Raw genomic sequence first — 18,028 nt, 5'->3', positions numbered from 1 at the left:
CATTTAAAAAAGATATAGAAGGTTTTATAAATAACATATTACGAACCGAAATTGTGCTAACTCCCGGAACCATATTATTAGGAGTAAACGTGGAGGATGAACAACAACTATTAACTGGGAGGGAATTTTTATTTGTAGCATTATCAGTTATGAGATTATGCATAGCCTCTAAATGGATCGATCCTATTCCCCCTACTTTTCATAACTGGTTGGCCAAATTAATAACAACATATAATCTGGAGAAAGAGATCTATGCACGAAAAGGGAAAAGGGGAAGGAAGTTGGGCAAGTTAATTTGGGGCCCTATTACACGATGGAAAGAGGGTGAAATAGAATAAAAACCTTATGTGGGCGAAATGAGACTCAGCAAGGACATTATATAGGGTATCGAATAATATTATTGTATTATTATGAGGGATATAAAAGATGGAGACTAAATAGATGAGCATGATTAAATTGTATAAGTAAATGTATGGAACACTGTAAAATAGAATTCTTTATCTTTTGTGATTATTCTTTAACTGAAAGCTTATTTTATTTGAACTTCTGTTTTCTCTCTCAATGCGATATATTCTGTTTTTTTTGTAATAATGCCGTGTCCTGTATGTAATAACAAAAACTTTTAATAAAAAGATTTTAAAAAAATAAATAAAAAACAATATATATACAACAATACGCCAGGCCCGATTTGGATGACAGGCAGAAAGCGATTCAACAGTCTGACAGAGGTTTTTCGCCCGACATCCAGGGTTTTCCTCAAACCACCGTATTATGATGATGGTGGTGGGAGAGAAACCCGTGGAGGGATTCGCTCCTCTTCCGACGGGCAAACAGAGCCTGTCGATAGAGGAGCCGAATTTTATTCCTTTCAATGACAGTGGAGCCAGCCTCAGCTCGGCCTATGAGATTACAATGTCGGTTTCCGACAGCCTTTCCATGTCGGTTTTTCCGACAGCCTTTCCATGTCGGTTTTTCCGACATGAGAAGGCTGTCAGAAAGTGACTTTGGGGGCCCCTAGCAGAGGAGAGCTATGGGGCCTGGGGCACCTATCGCCCCCCCCCCTAAACATCCCTGTAACGTGTGAAGGCACCATGCGGTGCAGGGATGTAAACAAACATCCATTTTTCAATAGAAGATTTTGCTATGGACCTTTTCCACCCACTGCAAAAGCTTCTATTAAAAATGGATGTATGCAAAAGCACGATGAGCGGATGCATTCTAATACTGTGGTCAGAACTGCCAACCTAAGGTCGAATGGTTCCAAACCGCAACGGTGTCAGGGGGGTTGTAAGTCTGACCGACATCATAATGAGGCCCAATATTTTTAAAATACTCCCACCCTTATACCATATAAACCCAACATTATGCTCCTAAAAAATATAATTTTACTAATTAAAAAAAATACAATAAAAGTTCTTATAAAGAAATTACTAAAAAAATGATAAACAATTAATATAAAGAAAAAAATATAAAAACAAAAATACAATATATTACACACTATCACTACAAAATTATATTGTGAACAACATTAGCTACATCAATATTAAAAGCATTCATATTAAATAGAACTACAAACAATTTGACAACGATATTTGTATGTCACCATATTTCAAATTTGATATTTTGTCCTTATACCATTATTCCCGTCTATCATTAATATCCCTACACTAATGAGAGCATGGTGGGAGCACCTTTCTGCGAGACCCAGTTGGGGAATGATTTAACCCCATACCTTGGTGTAATGTCTCAGGAAGCCGGCCTCGCTCCTCTTCTGATGGGTTTACAGAGCCTGTTGGAAGAGAAGCGGAATTGTAAACCCTTGAATGATGGCGGAGCCAGCCTCGCTTCCGCCGTCAGGATTACAATGTCGGTTTTCAACAGCCTTTCCATGAAACTACTTTCAAGCTTAATGGTGATCTTTTTAGACAAATCAAAGGAGTCAGCATGGGAGCCTCTTGTATTCCCACAGTAGCTAATATCTACATGGCTCAATTTGTGCAAAGATTTATTTACAATGAGGTGGCGCCATTCTTCGAGTCTATCACAAACTGGGCAAGATACATCGATGATGTCTTTTTTTGTGGTTGTAGTGAACGAGAAATTCTTAGAGAATTTTTGGACTGGTTAATCATTGTGACAGCAATTTGAGATTCACTGCTCACATCAGTAATGAGAAAGTAGATTTGCTTGATATTGAAATTCGAGATTGTAGCCATCAACTAGAGGTAGACCTCTTCGTAAAACCTACAGCTAGGAATACTCTGTTGCATTTCAGCAGTTACCATCCGAAAGCACAGAAAGAAAGTATACCGTTAGCATAGTTTCTCCGTCTTTGGAATTGTGCTAATTTAACAGATTATGATCTTAGATCTGTCATTATGAAGACTAAGTTCATCACTAGAGGCTACCCCAGAAGATTAGTGCATGAGGCATACAAATGTGCCCGCTTCTACGACAGAGACCATTTACTGCATAACAAACCATCTAAAGGGGAACCTACATTGGTATGTGTCACTTCTCTTCTCAATGAGCAAATCCGATAAATCATATGTGCCAATTGGCACATCTTGAACTTTAATGCTGTTCAGAGTAAGACATTACCTCTTCCGATATTCGCCCACAGGCGTAATAAGAATCAGTGGTTCATTCTTGCATTAGCACTACAACTCCATATATACAGAAGACTATCGATGGACAAAAGGGTGTCACAGGAAACGACAAATGCTCTAAATGCAAAGCATGTGATAGTGCAATTGTAACTACCACCTTCCAATATAATGAACAAACTATAACCCTTAAAACATTCACCAACTGTAAAACAAATATCATCTATCTTTTATTATGTCCATGAAAACTTGGATACGTGGGGGAGACTTCTCCGTCTCTGGCCACACATCTCACTGAGCACCGTTCGGCAATACGGACCCACAAAATGACTGCTCCCTTGTGAGACATTTCCTTAACATAGAACATACACCTGAGGATATACACTGGCTCATCCTTGAGAAAATTGACCGAAAACCAGGCTACAACCCAGATGAAGTTAGAAAACGAAGAGAAGTATATTGAATTTTTACATTAAAAACTTATCCTCATGGTTTAAACCAAGACATCCCATGGGAACAAGCCATACATTACAACATAGGCTCATTCTTGGCACACTCTCCTCAGTAGGATCTTCTGCTCACATTTTGCTCAGTTGTAAACCTAGGCGGCTTCATCCTCTTTCACTTTAGTTTTCCCATATGTGAACAAGATATAACTCCATGGTGTTCATTCATGTTTTTTTCATACTTCTCTATATGATGGTTGTAGTTTCTACCTCATACACATTACATCTTGAAGCTTTTTTTCAGTGATTTCAATTGATTTGGTTGGGGCATTTCTCATAAGTTTATTGCCATTGGGCCGTATTACATACATAACATCTTTTATGTGTCTCTTTTCCCATAGTCAGTCTCTGATAAGTATTTCTTCTTACAAACTAGTTGGCTGACTCCATTCAATCATGGGCGCTACTTTCAGCTGCCCTTGATCATATCACCTGCAGTGCCGCTCTTCATTACTGTGAGCTACTCTGGTCACGTCTCAGTACCCATAGGTTAGACAGTGTCCGGCTGCTACAAAGTTGATATCGAGACTCCTCTTCGTATTGCAACCAGAATAAGTAAATTATTCCTGCACAAGGAGATTAAATTCATAATACATTCTCGAGTAAATTCGAAGTAAATTTGTCCATATCACTACTCTTTTTCAGACATTCCACAGTGCACTGAAGTGCATGACCATAATATCGGCGCAGAATTTAATATCGGTGTGTTATTACACACTGTTTCTTTCAGTAGCATAGACTTGCCTTGTTTCTTCACACAGTTTCCGCTCAATTAGCTATGCCGTCATTTGTATTACTTTTCAGACACCCGCTACTACGCGGTAATTGAAGCTTACGTTCAAGTTTGGGCCTGTTCTTGTCTGAAGAACCTCGGGCAACTACAGAACCCATTAGGTATAAGACATCGTACCTTCACAAGTAATGACCTTTCAACAGATATTTTATTTACCAACTTTAAGACAAACTGGTATCTGACTCTGTTCATTTGTTCTTCATTTTGTTTTTACAGGGAGCTCTGCATCATAAAGTGACCATTTGTTTAGACCGTTTGCTCATAAGCAGGGTCTCATTCTCTCCATTTGGGAGTGCTATCTGGTAAATAAATAATATTCTTACCCGACAAGGTTAGATGTACATAATGCACAATACAATTTCGGTGGGGCTACACTATTGGTGAGGTTGCACTGCGTGTAACTTGATTTGCATGTTTCACATCATTTTTTTTAGTTATCTGGGCTTTATCTACTCTTCCTTTTCTTTATTTATTTCTTGTCATACATTTTTCTGATGCTTTAACTTCCATCTAATCCTTGACACAAACACTTAGGGGCATATGTATCGGGCCATCATCCCAAAAAATGTATCGCTAATTAGAGAATTGCAAAATTTTCGATTCTCTATTTTGCGATTACATTTAAGGAATTGCAAATTGCGATTCCTTAAATGAAATGTATGAAGCACCTAATTTGTGCAATTTCTCCTTAAGAAATCGCAAATTACCACCTACTTGAAGTTGGTGGTAATTTGCGATTTCTTTGAAAAATTCACTTTTTGGCATTTTTCAAAGTGCCATGTGGCGCACATACATGCCCGTAGGGCATGTATGTGTGCCACATAACCACAAATGCTGATTTCAGGGGAGCATCAGGATGTCCTTTGGACACCTTGGCACCCTTGAAATTGCATTCTCAATTTGCGATTCTCAATTTGCGAATCGCAAATTGAGAATGTCTTCCCATTCATTCCTATGGGCCTCCTGGCCCATAGGAATGAATGGATAGATATTCCTTAATTGCGATTCACAATTTGCTAATCACAATTAAGGAATGCCAAGAAATCGCTAACTATTTGCGAAGTTTTAAATACATCTCGTTTGCGATTCTCAAAAAATCGCTATTTGAGACTCGCAAATAGAGTATTTGATACATATGCCCCCTAAATCCTTAGTTTTATCCCTTCCAGTAATGTTTGGGACAATATATCCTTGTACATTTACAGGTACTACGCAAGACGTTTTTTGTGGAGCTTTCCTGAAAAAGGCACAGTTTGGTGCCGAAACACGCATAGAGAATCATATCTCTGTTATAGCCACTGACTGTCTCTCAATTGTATCAGTTTTCTTTGATTATGATTATGTTAGACCAACAATTTTTGATCATCATAAATTACAAGAGAGAATTATATCTATGTTATAGCCACTGATTGCCTCTCAATTATATCAGTTTTCTTCGATTATATCAGACCAATACTTTTTGATATTTATAAAAGATAAGAAATATATTAGTTTATTGGAATTTGACATTTTGTCCTTGTGTTTTTATTGTGTAGAGTGATTTTAGAATGAATGCAGACTTGATTGATGAGTGAATGTGAACAATATATTTATAAAGTCTTGCTTGAATACATTTTTTTTTATTAGTTCAATATATGGTGTTGTTGTCCCTTAATGTTTATGCAAACGATATTATGTTGATGTAACATAATATTCAAGTTGCCCTAGGTTCTACACTCTGCAACAGCCCTATGGGCAGTTGCAGCCTAATACTGTGGTCAGAACCGCTGACCTAAGGTCGGATGGTTCCAAACCGCAACGGTGCCAGGTAGACGTAAGTCCCTCCGACATCATAATGAGACCCATTATTTAAAAAATATTTCCTACCCTTATACCCTATGAATTCAATATCCTGTTCCTAAAAAATATAAGTTTACTAATTAAAAAAGACAAAAAAACAAATTAAATTACAAGAAAATGATAATCCCTGAAACGAACAGTGCAGACTCCAGAACAACAATGTCTAAGCATGTCATGTATGGCATTTTGTTAGTGAAAAATGTGTTCAAACCACCATCTCAAAAAGATGCAAATTTAGAAAGGCAAACTAAAATGGGGACAAAATGTAATCCTTATAACAATACATCCTATTTGTGTTAGATTTGTAGATCTCAAGTTGGCAGAGGTAGGTACCTTTGACCAAATAGGGGCCCTTGCATCTAGTCAGGGTAAGGGGCTACACTCTTAAAATAACCCCTACTCACCCCCTTGGTAGCTTGGCACAAGCAGGCAGGCTCATCTCAGAGGCAGTATGTAAAGCATTTGTGAACACATACAGTAATACAGTGACAACACTACAGACGGGTGAACAGGGGTTATTTTAGGAGTGTAGCCCCTTACCCTGACTAGACGCAAGGGTCCCTATTTGGTCAAAGGTACCTACCTCTGCCAACTAGAGACCCCAAATCTAATATTGGTGGTCAGTGGTGAGGATTTGGACTTGCATTTGTGACTCATATACAGTGATTGGTATACACTACTAGTGAGTGCAGACCATAACGCGACCACAGACTTTTTGAGAGTTTTTCCTTGTAACTTCTTTTCTATTTTTGATTCTTGAAAACTGCCAGTCTTTTCTACCATGAGCAAATCAGCATCCGTAGCATCTGTAGACATCGTATTAGAAGAAGAGAGAATTGATACTTACACTGTGCCTCATCTCAAAGCTTTGTGCAATAAATTTAAAATCTCTGTGAAAGGCCTCACCAGGAAAGAGGAATACCAAAAGGCACTGAGGGCCTGGGTAGAATCTAGGAATGCCAGTGAGCATCCTGGGGAGCCAGTGATGGAGGCAGAGACTTTAGATGAGCAGCTTGACCAGTGGGCTCAACCGGGGGAAAGCACCTTCTGGGGTGGGCAGCAGTGTTTCTTCTAAGGGTTTGTCCCCAGGAGAGCTGGAGGACAGAGCAAAGGAGAGGATACATAAGTTGGTGCTAGCTAGGCTCAAAATGGATGGTTAGAAAGACATAGGGAGCAAGAAAATAGAGCTTGGGCTTGAATTAGAGCTGAAGAAGTTAGCCTTACAGGAAAAGAGAATGCATTTTGAGGATGAGAGAGGATTGAGGGAATTGGAACTCAAGGCCACAAGTTTAGAGGTTCCTCCCTCTGGTGGCAGCACACTGCCAGTGCCTGTAGATGCTAGAGCCTACATCCCCAAAGAAGTAGTTAAAGATTTCCAGAAGAATGAGAATAGGGCTTATGAAGCTGCAATGTTAGCCCACCGGGTCCCTTAGAAGGATTGGGGAGCGGGGTTGTGGGGCTGCTTTGTTAGTGATGGGAGGGACACTTTGTTGGATTTACCTACAGAGGAGCAGATGTCCTATGCCCACATGAAGAGAGCCCTAATGTCCAGATTTGGTTTGACCCCAAAGTTGTACAGACAAAGGCTTAGGAATTGTAGAAAACTGGAGTCTACCACAAGGGTGGAATATGTGTCTTTCTTTTGCAGAGCATTGGATGGTTGGGTGAAGAATAGCAAAGTGGATAATTTTGAGGCGCTCTATGATTAGTTTGCAAGGGAGCACTTGTCAAATAATTGTTTTCCAGAGCTATGTCAGCACCTTATTGATAGCAAGCTGACTAACCCTAGGAAGCTTGCTGAGGAGGCGTGTGATGTATTTACTATGGGTACTGTATCGATCCCCCTATTTCTGACCCTTGTCTGGTTAATAATTAACTAGCAGCCATTCAACTGCACAGAAACCCGTTATCTGATTAGCCATACAACGGCACAGAAGCCCGTTATCTGATTAGGTCATAGCGCATGCCATCTCATTAGGCAAGCACTATTTCTCCAGCCCCCTAATAGGCATACTGTGTTCTCAAAACAAATCAAACCTACCACGACCTGGGAAATCCCCGCAGCCATTGTTTTGATTTAACCGAGAACTTCATTAAAGAATGTGCGAACGACCAGTTCGTATGACATCCTTATTGACGTATTTATGTCCATCCTTACGTCAATCTCGGCACCTTTCAGGTATAAATAATACCGACATTGCCTTAAGCAAACACACGAGGTGGTGACAAGATTGGAGCAGCGAGACTTGCCGAGGAGCCCAGCTGACCGCGAAGCCCACAGACGCTGCCCCTCCTTTCTGACGCGCTGAGAGAGAGACGCTGCCTTTTCTCCTGCCGAGAAATCCAGCTCCGGCGCTTCCAAGCCGCCCTCGCAGGCAGCTGGAATATCAAGACCTGAGATAGAGATACCAACCCTCCAGCCTTCTAAATCCCAGGTACTGAACTGAATAACCCTTTGTAGAGAATTCTTGAAGCAGACTCTTGGCAAAACAAACTTAACTTAAACTGCAACTTATCTACTCCCGCCCACGTATTAGGCTTAGGTCAGGTACATTGGGGTAGGCGTAGTTAGAAGCACCAGTTGAGTACGATTAGTCAATGTATATATGTATGTATCTATTTTATCCATTTTAAGTATCATATGGCTAAGAAACCATATCAATGCTTTTACAGTATTATTTTATAATTCTGTTATTACTGTATGCACTTTACTTAACTATAAGTATTGCAATAATAGCGATTCATTTCTCTTGTATGAGTAAAGAGACTGATCAATAAATAACATCTTTTTATTGAACACGCCCGTCTCTTCCTTTTCTCTACAATCTGGTGAAACTAAGAATGCACTGAACTGACTGAGTAAAATAAGTTGTCTTTTGTTTTCACACGACTCTAGAGATACACTCTTGATTAGGGGAGAGCAAAGTTGTCATGTTCTATGGTTGTCAGAAACTAAATCCCTTCTTGTCTATCCAGGGAGGTTAAACTCCTCCTTGTCTATTCGAGAAAGTTTCTAGTGAACTCTGAGCTAGCTGGCAAACATTAAACTTTAAGTCTAATATCGACAATAGAAGACCTAGTTAACCTCTGTCCTACGTCTATACTATTGAAGATATTATTCCAATGCGCAGAGCCTATTGGGATAATAGGAACTACACTACATGGCGCCCAACGGTTTGGATAGGCGATAAATCTAACGTAAGACATTAGAGTAACTCAGTCGTGCTTTTTCACACAGACCCCTTTTTCCCCATAATACTCCAAAGATGTCTGGAGTGGGTGAAAGGTTATATCCGCCAAACTTAGTAGGAGGAGACTCCTATGTATGGTTCTTGGTTTATTCAACGTTGAAGGATACACTGTTCCAAAATATTGTGCATCTAATCTTTTGTTTCCATAGAAACCTGATCTGCAAATAAACAAAATAACCTTCTTGACAGTAGAATGTCAGAAACTGAAGAAGAAAGGGAGACAGCTAGAATAGCAGCTGTACTCCTAGCGGAGGACAATAGCGTCCTACACCAAGACCCGGATGCAATACTCATCCCGGTCAACATAAGAAAATCTATAACTTTAAAACTTATAGAAAATGGGCTGACACCGAGAGGTGGTACGGTCATATTCGTAATTGAGGCACACGAATATCGGCAGACAGAGGTATTCTATTCATGGATAAACTTTCCAGCAGCAAACGCTGTAACAAAGGACTTCCACTATTATAAAATAGAGGAACCTCCTAATGAGTATACTCCTTTCGAGGAGGTGGAAATACCACTCAAATACCAAGAGCACCTGCTCTGGTTTAATGGCGCCCTAAAACATAATAATCACATCACCAGGCTCAGTCCACTAGGTAGACCAGGAGCAACGTGGCCGGTCCTATCCGGATACACACCACATCCAGACATTGAAGAAATGTCTGCACCAGAACTTTTAGCACAGCTAAAACAACTAATTAAAATACACAGACAATTAGTCCAATATGTAATGCGGACTTCAACAGTCCAACCAGCTATTAAAATTCCACAGCTGATCCCTCATCAGGGGAACACAAATAAAATTACACCACAGAACATACAGTCCTGTCTAGGTAAAGTACCCGCAAAACGGGAACAAATTCCATTCTGGTTAGCACAAAAAATCACTCAAATAGAGGCGGTATTTCCAGATACCACCCCGGTTGAGAAACACAGAATTCTGACTATCTGTCTTCCAATGGGAATCGCACCACATGTGGAGGACTGTGACACTTGGGGTACAGTCTTTGCTTCCATTTACACAAAAACACATGGTGTTCCATCCATGTCAGTAATACCAGATGTGCTAAAACAAATTCAAGATGAATACGGTCCAGAACCTGCCTTAACTCTTGGTATGAAATTACTAAAAGACTTCAAACAGGTCTCGACAATATTATTAGCCAATATAAAGGGAGAAGCAGCAAATGTGGCGATCCGCCAGAGGTTGAAAGAGACAGATATAGCAGACCAACCATTTGAAATTGCCAGAATCATAGAAAAATCCTATGAAGAACTAGGAAGAGATAGTTTGGGAGGAAAACCGGTGAAACCCCAACTTATTGAAAAACCTGAAAAAGTATTTATTAAAAATAATCTAAACACTCAAAAAAAGAGCTGGGATGGAAATAAACAATCCACTCCTAAAGAAAAAAGATTCCAGTCCAGAGAAAGGTCTCCTCGGCGGAGAGAAAGATCTCCGGACCAAGGACACAAGTCTCCCCAGAGGGAGCCCTCTGAGAAAAAATACAACCTTAGAAATAGGGATAATCTGAAGAAACCTGATAGATATCAAGATATTGATACACGTCCCTCTCAATCTTTTCAGACTTCCTTGCAGAAATCGGAAAGAAGAGGACGATCAGAACACAGGGAAGAGCACGTCAAGTCCAAGGACAAGGAACCTGCTCATCAAAATAAAAAATTACAGTTTCCAAAAAAGAAGGTAGCCAGTATTAAAGTAATCAACCATGCCGAGAATACTGAGGACACAGCTGAAAAACGGAGAATGGGCTCAGACAATGCTAGACAGCGTAGCAGAAGTGAGCATAGCTCGCAAGATCCTTATGAATCATCTGGAGACAGTGGACACGAATGAATACATTCAGGTGGAAACTGCAGATACCAGGGTTAGCAAACCTCATAAAATATATGAAATAACATTGCGTATAGAGGGGGATAAGACTAGGAAAATAAGGGGTCTCTTTTGGGATAATCTCTCCAAGGGCTATGACATCCTTCTAGCGGAAAGAGACTGGCCACCAGAGTTTGTCAGGGAGTGCCCTCATGGCGAAGAAATAATTATGCCTGCCTTCTCAAATCATATTCCAATTCATAAAAAATATACACTTGCAAGAAAGTGGGCCGTAGCCCAAGCTCCTACATTATATAAAAACCATGTGGGATGGGATGAGGACTCTCCTCCTCACAAAATCCAGTTAAAATCACAACCTACTGCACAGAGGCAGTACCCAATTAAGCAAGAAGCTAGGAAACGGGTAAAAGAGATCCTAGATCAACTTGAATACCAGGGGGTGATTGAAACTTGCACCTCACAAATGAATAATCCTTTGTTTCCTGTCTCCAAGCCAGACAATTCATATCGTCTTGTTTTGGACTACAGACACCTTAACTCATGTTGCAAAACCTTTGCAGTACAAAACTCGCATAGTGCTGCACTAATGAATGATGTATTTACTATGGGTACTGTATCGATCCCCCTATTTCTGACCCTTGTCTGGTTAATAATTAACTAGCAGCCATTCAACTGCACAGAAACCCGTTATCTGATTAGCCATACAACGGCACAGAAGCCCGTTATCTGATTAGGTCATAGCGCATGCCATCTCATTAGGCAAGCACTATTTCTCCAGCCCCCTAATAGGCATACAGTGTTCTCAAAACAAATCAAACCTACCACGACCTGGGAAATCCCCGCAGCCATTGTTTTGATTTAACCGAGAACTTCAGTAAAGAATGTGCAAACGACCAGTTCGTATGACATCCTTATTGACGTATTTATGTCCATCCTTACGTCAATCTCGGCACCTTTCAGGTATAAATAATACCGACATTGCCTTAAGCAAACACACGAGGTGGTGACAAGATTGGAGCAGCGAGACTTGCCGAGGAGCCCAGCTGACCGCGAAGCCCACAGACGCTGCCCCTCCTTTCTGACGCGCTGAGAGAGAGAGACGCTGCCTTTTCTCCTGCCGAGAAATCCAGCTCCGGCGCTTCCAAGCCGCCCTCGCAGGCAGCTGGAATATCAAGACCTGAGATAGAGATACCAACCCTTCAGCCTTCTAAATCCCAGGTACTGAACTGAATAACCCTTTGTAGAGAATTCTTGAAGCAGACTCTTGGCAAAACAAACTTAACTTAAACTGCAACTTATCTACTCCCGCCCACGTATTAGGCTTAGGTCAGGTACATTGGGGTAGGCGTAGTTAGAAGCACCAGTTGAGTACGATTAGTCAATGTATATATGTATGTATCTATTTTATCCATTTTAAGTATCATATGGCTAGGAAACCATATCAATGCTTTTACAGTATTATTTTATAATTCTGTTATTACTGTATGCACTTTACTTAACTATAAGTATTGCAATAATAGCGATTCATTTCTCTTGTATGAGAAAAGAGACTGATCAATAAATAACATCTTTTTATTGAACACGCCCGTCTCTTCCTTTTCTCTACAATCTGGTGAAACTAAGAATGCACTGAACTGACTGAGTAAAATAAGTTGTCTTTTGTTTTCACACGACTCTAGAGATACACTCTTGATTAGGGGAGAGCAAAGTTGTCATGTTCTATGGTTGTCAGAAACTAAATCCCTTCTTGTCTATCCAGGGAGGTTAAACTCCTCCTTGTCTATTCGAGAAAGTTTCTAGTGAACTCTGAGCTAGCTGGCAAACATTAAACTTTAAGTCTAATATCGACAATAGAAGACCTAGTTAACCTCTGTCCTACGTCTATACTATTGAAGATATTATTCCAATGCGCAGAGCCTATTGGGATAATAGGAACTACACTACAGGCGGACCGCTGGGTGAGCACCCAGGTCCAGAAGGGTCATGTGGGAGACTTTGCCAAAGGTGGCCCGGGTCCCCAGCAGAAGAGTGGGGGGATAAGGGTAAACAGAGGGAGTTCGAGAAAGGGCCCCAAAGTAATCCACAAGAGAACCTAGGGAAAGGTTCCCAGCCTCCCTCTGAGAAGAAGGCAGTGGCCCCGGCAGATAAGCCTGTTCACAAGGGGTCCAAGACCTGTTTTAAGTGTGGTCTAGTTGGCCACTGTTCTAATGATGCTAGATGTACCTTGTATGGGAAGACAGCACCCACTGGTGCACCACCCCAGCAGTTGGCTAGTGTAGACCTGGGGGAGGAGATGGGTGCCCAAGGTGGGTGGGGTTCCACAGAGATGTCCTGTGTCTCTTTAGGAAACTGTGAGGTGGCCCCCAGGACCCAGCTGCCTGATAACACCAACATGCACAGGCAGTGGGTGACCATCAATGGCAAGAGGGAGGAAGCTCTTAGAGACACCGGAGCCAGTGTGGCAGCTGTCAGTTGTCGGCTGGTGTCTGAAGAGCAGGTAGTTCCCAGTTCATTTTATCCAGTTGTTGCCGCTGACAGCACAGAGAGCCACTGCAAGGTGGCATAGGTTCCCTTTGATTGGGGGGGTCTCAGGAACTCTTCAATTAGCTGTTAGGGCAGCCATGCCTGTTGATTGTCTGTTGGGTAACGACTTGGAGAGCTCCCCTTGGGCTAAGGTGGAGCTAAGAGCTCATTTAGAGATGTTGTGTTTGCCTGAGTGGGCCTGCATGACCACTCTGTCTATGGCAGCCAGTAAGGGTGTTCAAGAGGAACTGGTGCATGAGAAAATGGCCCTGGTGCCTACCTTAAAGAGAAGAGGTAGGGGGCACGGGAAACCTGCCCCTGAGATTCCCACAGCCCAGGAAGAGGCAGACCCTGATGGGGATGCCCTGGAGCATACCGGGGAAGTGATTGCTGAACTGGGAGACCTGCCTGAGCTGACCCATTGGCAGCAAGAAGGAGGTCCCTCCAGGGAAGAGTTCTGTGAGGAGCAGAACAAGTGTCCTTTTCTTGTGGGTTTGCAGCAACAGGCTGTAAACCAGGCAGCAGGTGATCAGTCTGTATCACATTGGATCTGCTGGGAGAATGGTCTCCTGTATAGTGAGCCTAAGGTTGCTGAGCCTGGGTCAGCCCGTGTGCTGGTGGTACCCCAGCGCTTTAGAGCCTTCCTACGGGGGCTGGCTCATGATGTGCCTTTAGCAGGACATTTGGGGCAGGACAAGACATTTGAAAGGCTTGTCACCCACTTTTATTGGACTCAAATGCACAAGAGTTCAGACACGCATTGCAGGACCTGTCAGACTTGCCAGGCAAGTGGAAAGAGTGGGAGGAAGCACAAGGCTCATCCTCAGCCATTCCCTGTGGTCAGCAGCCCCTTTGAAAGGGTGGGCATTGACATTTTGGGGCCTCTGGATCCCAAGACAGCCATGGGCAACAGGTTCATCCTGGTCTTGGTGGACCATGCCACTCAGTACCTGGAAGCCATCCCTCACAGGACAGTGACGGCCCCCGTGGTGGCAAGTGCACTGATGGGGATTTACTCTCGCATGGGGTTTCCCAGAGAGGTGGTGTCAGACAGAGCTACCAAATTCATTTCTAAGTATATGAAGTTCCTGTGGCAGGAGTGTGGTGTAACATACATGTTCACCACCCCCAAGGAAATCGACTGGTTGAGAAATTCAACCGGACCCTCAACGGCATGATTATGGGTCTTGAGGAACCCATGAGGTGTAAGTGGGATGGCCTCTTACCATGCCTTCTCTTTGCATACCGTGAGGTGCCACAGAAGTCCTTAGGGTTCAGCCCCTTTGAACTTCTCTATGGTCACCCAGTGAGAGGACCTTTGAGTTTAGTCAAGGAAGGCTGGGAGCAATCTCCCAGGAAACCTCCCCAGGATGTATATAGCTACATGCTGGCCTTCAGGAACTAAACTAGGCGAGTCAGAAAACTCGCTGAGGTGAATCTGGAAGCCAGCCAGGAGGAGATGAAGTGGTGGTATGACCAGAATGCCACTCTGGTTGAGCTTCAGCCTGGTCAAAAAGTGTGGGTCATGGCCCCAGTAGAGTCCTGTGCACTCCAGGATAAGTGAACCGGACCATTTGAGGTGGTGGAGGGAAAGGTACGGTTACCTACTTGGTGGACTTGCGGTCTCCCAGGAACACCTAGCGGGACCTGCATGTCAACCGCCTGAAGCCCCACTTGTAGAGAGGTCCAAAGTGGGCATGCTCCTAGCAACAGATGCTGGAATGGAGGAGGAGACTGAGCATCTTCCTGACCTCCTGTCTGCTACAGAGAGAGATGGGTCAGTGGATGGAGTGAATCTCCCTTCCACCCTGACCCCTGAGCAACAGAATGACTGTCAAAAGTTGCTGGGACAGTTCTCTGACCTGTTCTCCCTGATTTGCAGTGTCACTGAGTGGTGCGTCCATGATGTAGGCACTGGGACAGTCCTCCTGTCAAACACAAAACTTACAGAGTGACTGACAGGGTGAGCGCTTGCATCAAGGAGGAGGTCTACAAGATGCTTGTGTTGGGGGTGATTGAGTCCTCTAACTGTCCTTGGGCCAGCCCAGTGGTCTTGGTTCTAAAGGCTGCCACACCGGGTGTCACACCAGAACTGAGGTTCTGTGTGGACTACAGAGGGCTCAATTCAGTCACCAGGACTGACGCGCACCCCAACCCCAGAGCTGATTAGCTCATTGATGGGTTAGGCGCTGCCCGGTACCTCAGCACATTTGACTTAATGTCTGGGTACTGGCAGATCGCCTTGACTGATGGGGCAAGAGGGAGGTCTGCATTCTCCACACCAGATGGGCACTACCAATTCCGGGTTATTCCCTTTGGGATGAAGAATGCCCCAGTCACCTTTCAGAGGTTGGTCAACCAGGTGTTGGCTGAACTGGAAGAGTTCACTGCCGCCTACCTGGATGACATTGCAGTGTTCAGCGCCAGTTGGGAAGAACATCTGCGAAGTGTTGAATGGTGCTGCGGAGAGCAGGCCTCACGATCAAGGTAAGTGCCAGATCAGGCACGGTTCCGTGGTGTACTTGGGACACCAGGTTGGGAGTGGGCATGTGGCGCACCTACAGCCCAAGATTGATACCATCCAGGTTTGGGAAGACCCAGACAGAGGTGAGAGCCATTTTAGGACTCACCGGGTATTACAGGAGGTTTTTTCAAGGGGTATGGCAACATTGTTGCACCCTTGACAGAGCTGACTTCCAGGAAGCAGCCCAAGAGAGTGATTTGGACTGACACCTGTCAGAAAGCTTTAGATGCCCTGAAAACTGCCTTGTGCACGGCGCCCGTGCTCCTGGCACCCAACTTCTCAAAAGAGTTTATCGTTCAAACAGATGCTTCAGAGCATGGTGTGGAGGCTGTTTTGTCACAGATAAATGAGGAGAGCCTGTATCAATCCTTAGCATTCATCAGTCGGAGGTTACTTCCACGGGAACAGAGGTGGAGTGCAATTGAGCATGAGGCAATTGCTGCGGTCTGGGCACTGAAGACGTTGAGACCATACTTGTTTGGGACTCACTTCCGGGTTCAACCAACCACAGCCCCTCAGATGGTTGATGCAGATGAGGGGTGAGAATCTAAAGCTGTTGAGGTGGTCCATATCCCTACAGGGGATGGACTTCACGGTGGAACACCGCCCTGGTACAGAACACGCTGATGGTCTGTCCAAATTTTTACACCTTAGGGATGAGAACTCCCAAGAGGCAGGGTAGTTCTCCCCAACTTTCAGCTGGAGGGGACACGTGTTAGAACTGGCACCATTGGCATGGGTCTCCCTTCCATTTTTTTGCTGTTGCCTCTTATGTTTTTGCTGGTTTTAGATGCTTTTGTGCACTGTGCCACTGCTATTCAGTGCTGCAGTGCAAGTGCTCCTTATGGTAAATTGATGTATGTGTTAGTGACTCCATGATTGGCTTGTTTGGTTTACTTGTCAGACACTAGTACATGCACTGCGTGTGCCCAGGGCTTGTGAATCAAATGCTGCTGGTGGGCTTGCAACACTGATTGTGCCACCCACTGGAGCAGTTTGTAAAAGTGTGTCCTCGGCCTGCCTTTGCAGAGCCTGTGTGCAGTCTGGTACTGCCATGTTGACTGGGCAAGTGCACCCACTTGCCAGTCCCTAAACCTTCCCTTTTATACATATTAGTCACCCCTAAGGTTGGCCCTAGGGCAGGGTGCATTATAGGTAAAATGTAGGACATTCCCTGATATGTGTGGCAGGTCCTGATAGTGAATTACAGCCATTTTCGTTTTTCACTATTGCAAGGCTACCTGTTCCCCATAGGCCAAAATGGGCAGTTTGATTATAACATCTTATAATCCTAAGTAACTCAGGGAACTAGGTAGAAATTTGAGTTTAGTATGCCTGAACTCAGAATGATAAAATACATATTTTAGTAAAGTTGGTTTTGACAATACCACTTTCAGAAAGTAGGTATTTTATTGCCTAACTATCCAAGCCTACCTCCTCTCGGTTGTGTATTCCTTGTCTGGAGTTTGAGCGACAGGGGCTGGGGGATTCCAGGAGACAGGGTGGGTCAACACATGGCTGAATAGACTCATCTGCATGTAGAGTGAGGGGAGGGGAGCACCTGGGACCTGAATAGGGCTGTGCCTGCCTTCCACAATGCTGGCTCCACCTCCTGTGGTGCGTCCAATGTCCCTGGCCTACATTGTCAAAGGAAGAGAAGGAGTCCTGTAAACAAAGTGCTCCAGGACTGAACAGAACTGGTTTGGACTAGACACAGACACTCTCTGCCTTCAGAGACAAAGGATTTTGTTGTATAAAAGAGGGGACCCAGACCACAGAACTTTAGATCACTTCTGGGAACCAAGACGAACCTTTGCTGAGGAGAAGAACCAGGAAGCTGAAGGAGGAGACTACCCCTGTGCTGTGTGTTTAGGGGTTGGCCTACAGTGGTTGCTTCATTGCCAAAGAAAGGAGAAAAGGACTGAGTGTGCTTTTTATCAACTGTCATGTTTCCCGTTCCTGCCCGTATGTATGAGTGTGTAGGTGACATACGAGTCGGCGTTCTAGTGCCCTCAACCTGGGAACAAACCGCAGGTCACCACCAGGGCACTTCCAGTCGTTACAGCTTAAATAGCAGCAGTTACGAGCCCCAGAGGTTCTGATTCTTTCCTGAACCAGTCGGCAG

Source organism: Lissotriton helveticus, chromosome 5_1 (assembly GCF_964261635.1).
Source record: "Lissotriton helveticus chromosome 5_1, aLisHel1.1, whole genome shotgun sequence".
Taxonomy (NCBI): Eukaryota; Metazoa; Chordata; class Amphibia; order Caudata; family Salamandridae; genus Lissotriton; species Lissotriton helveticus.
Note: the sequence above shows the minus strand (reverse complement) of the source record.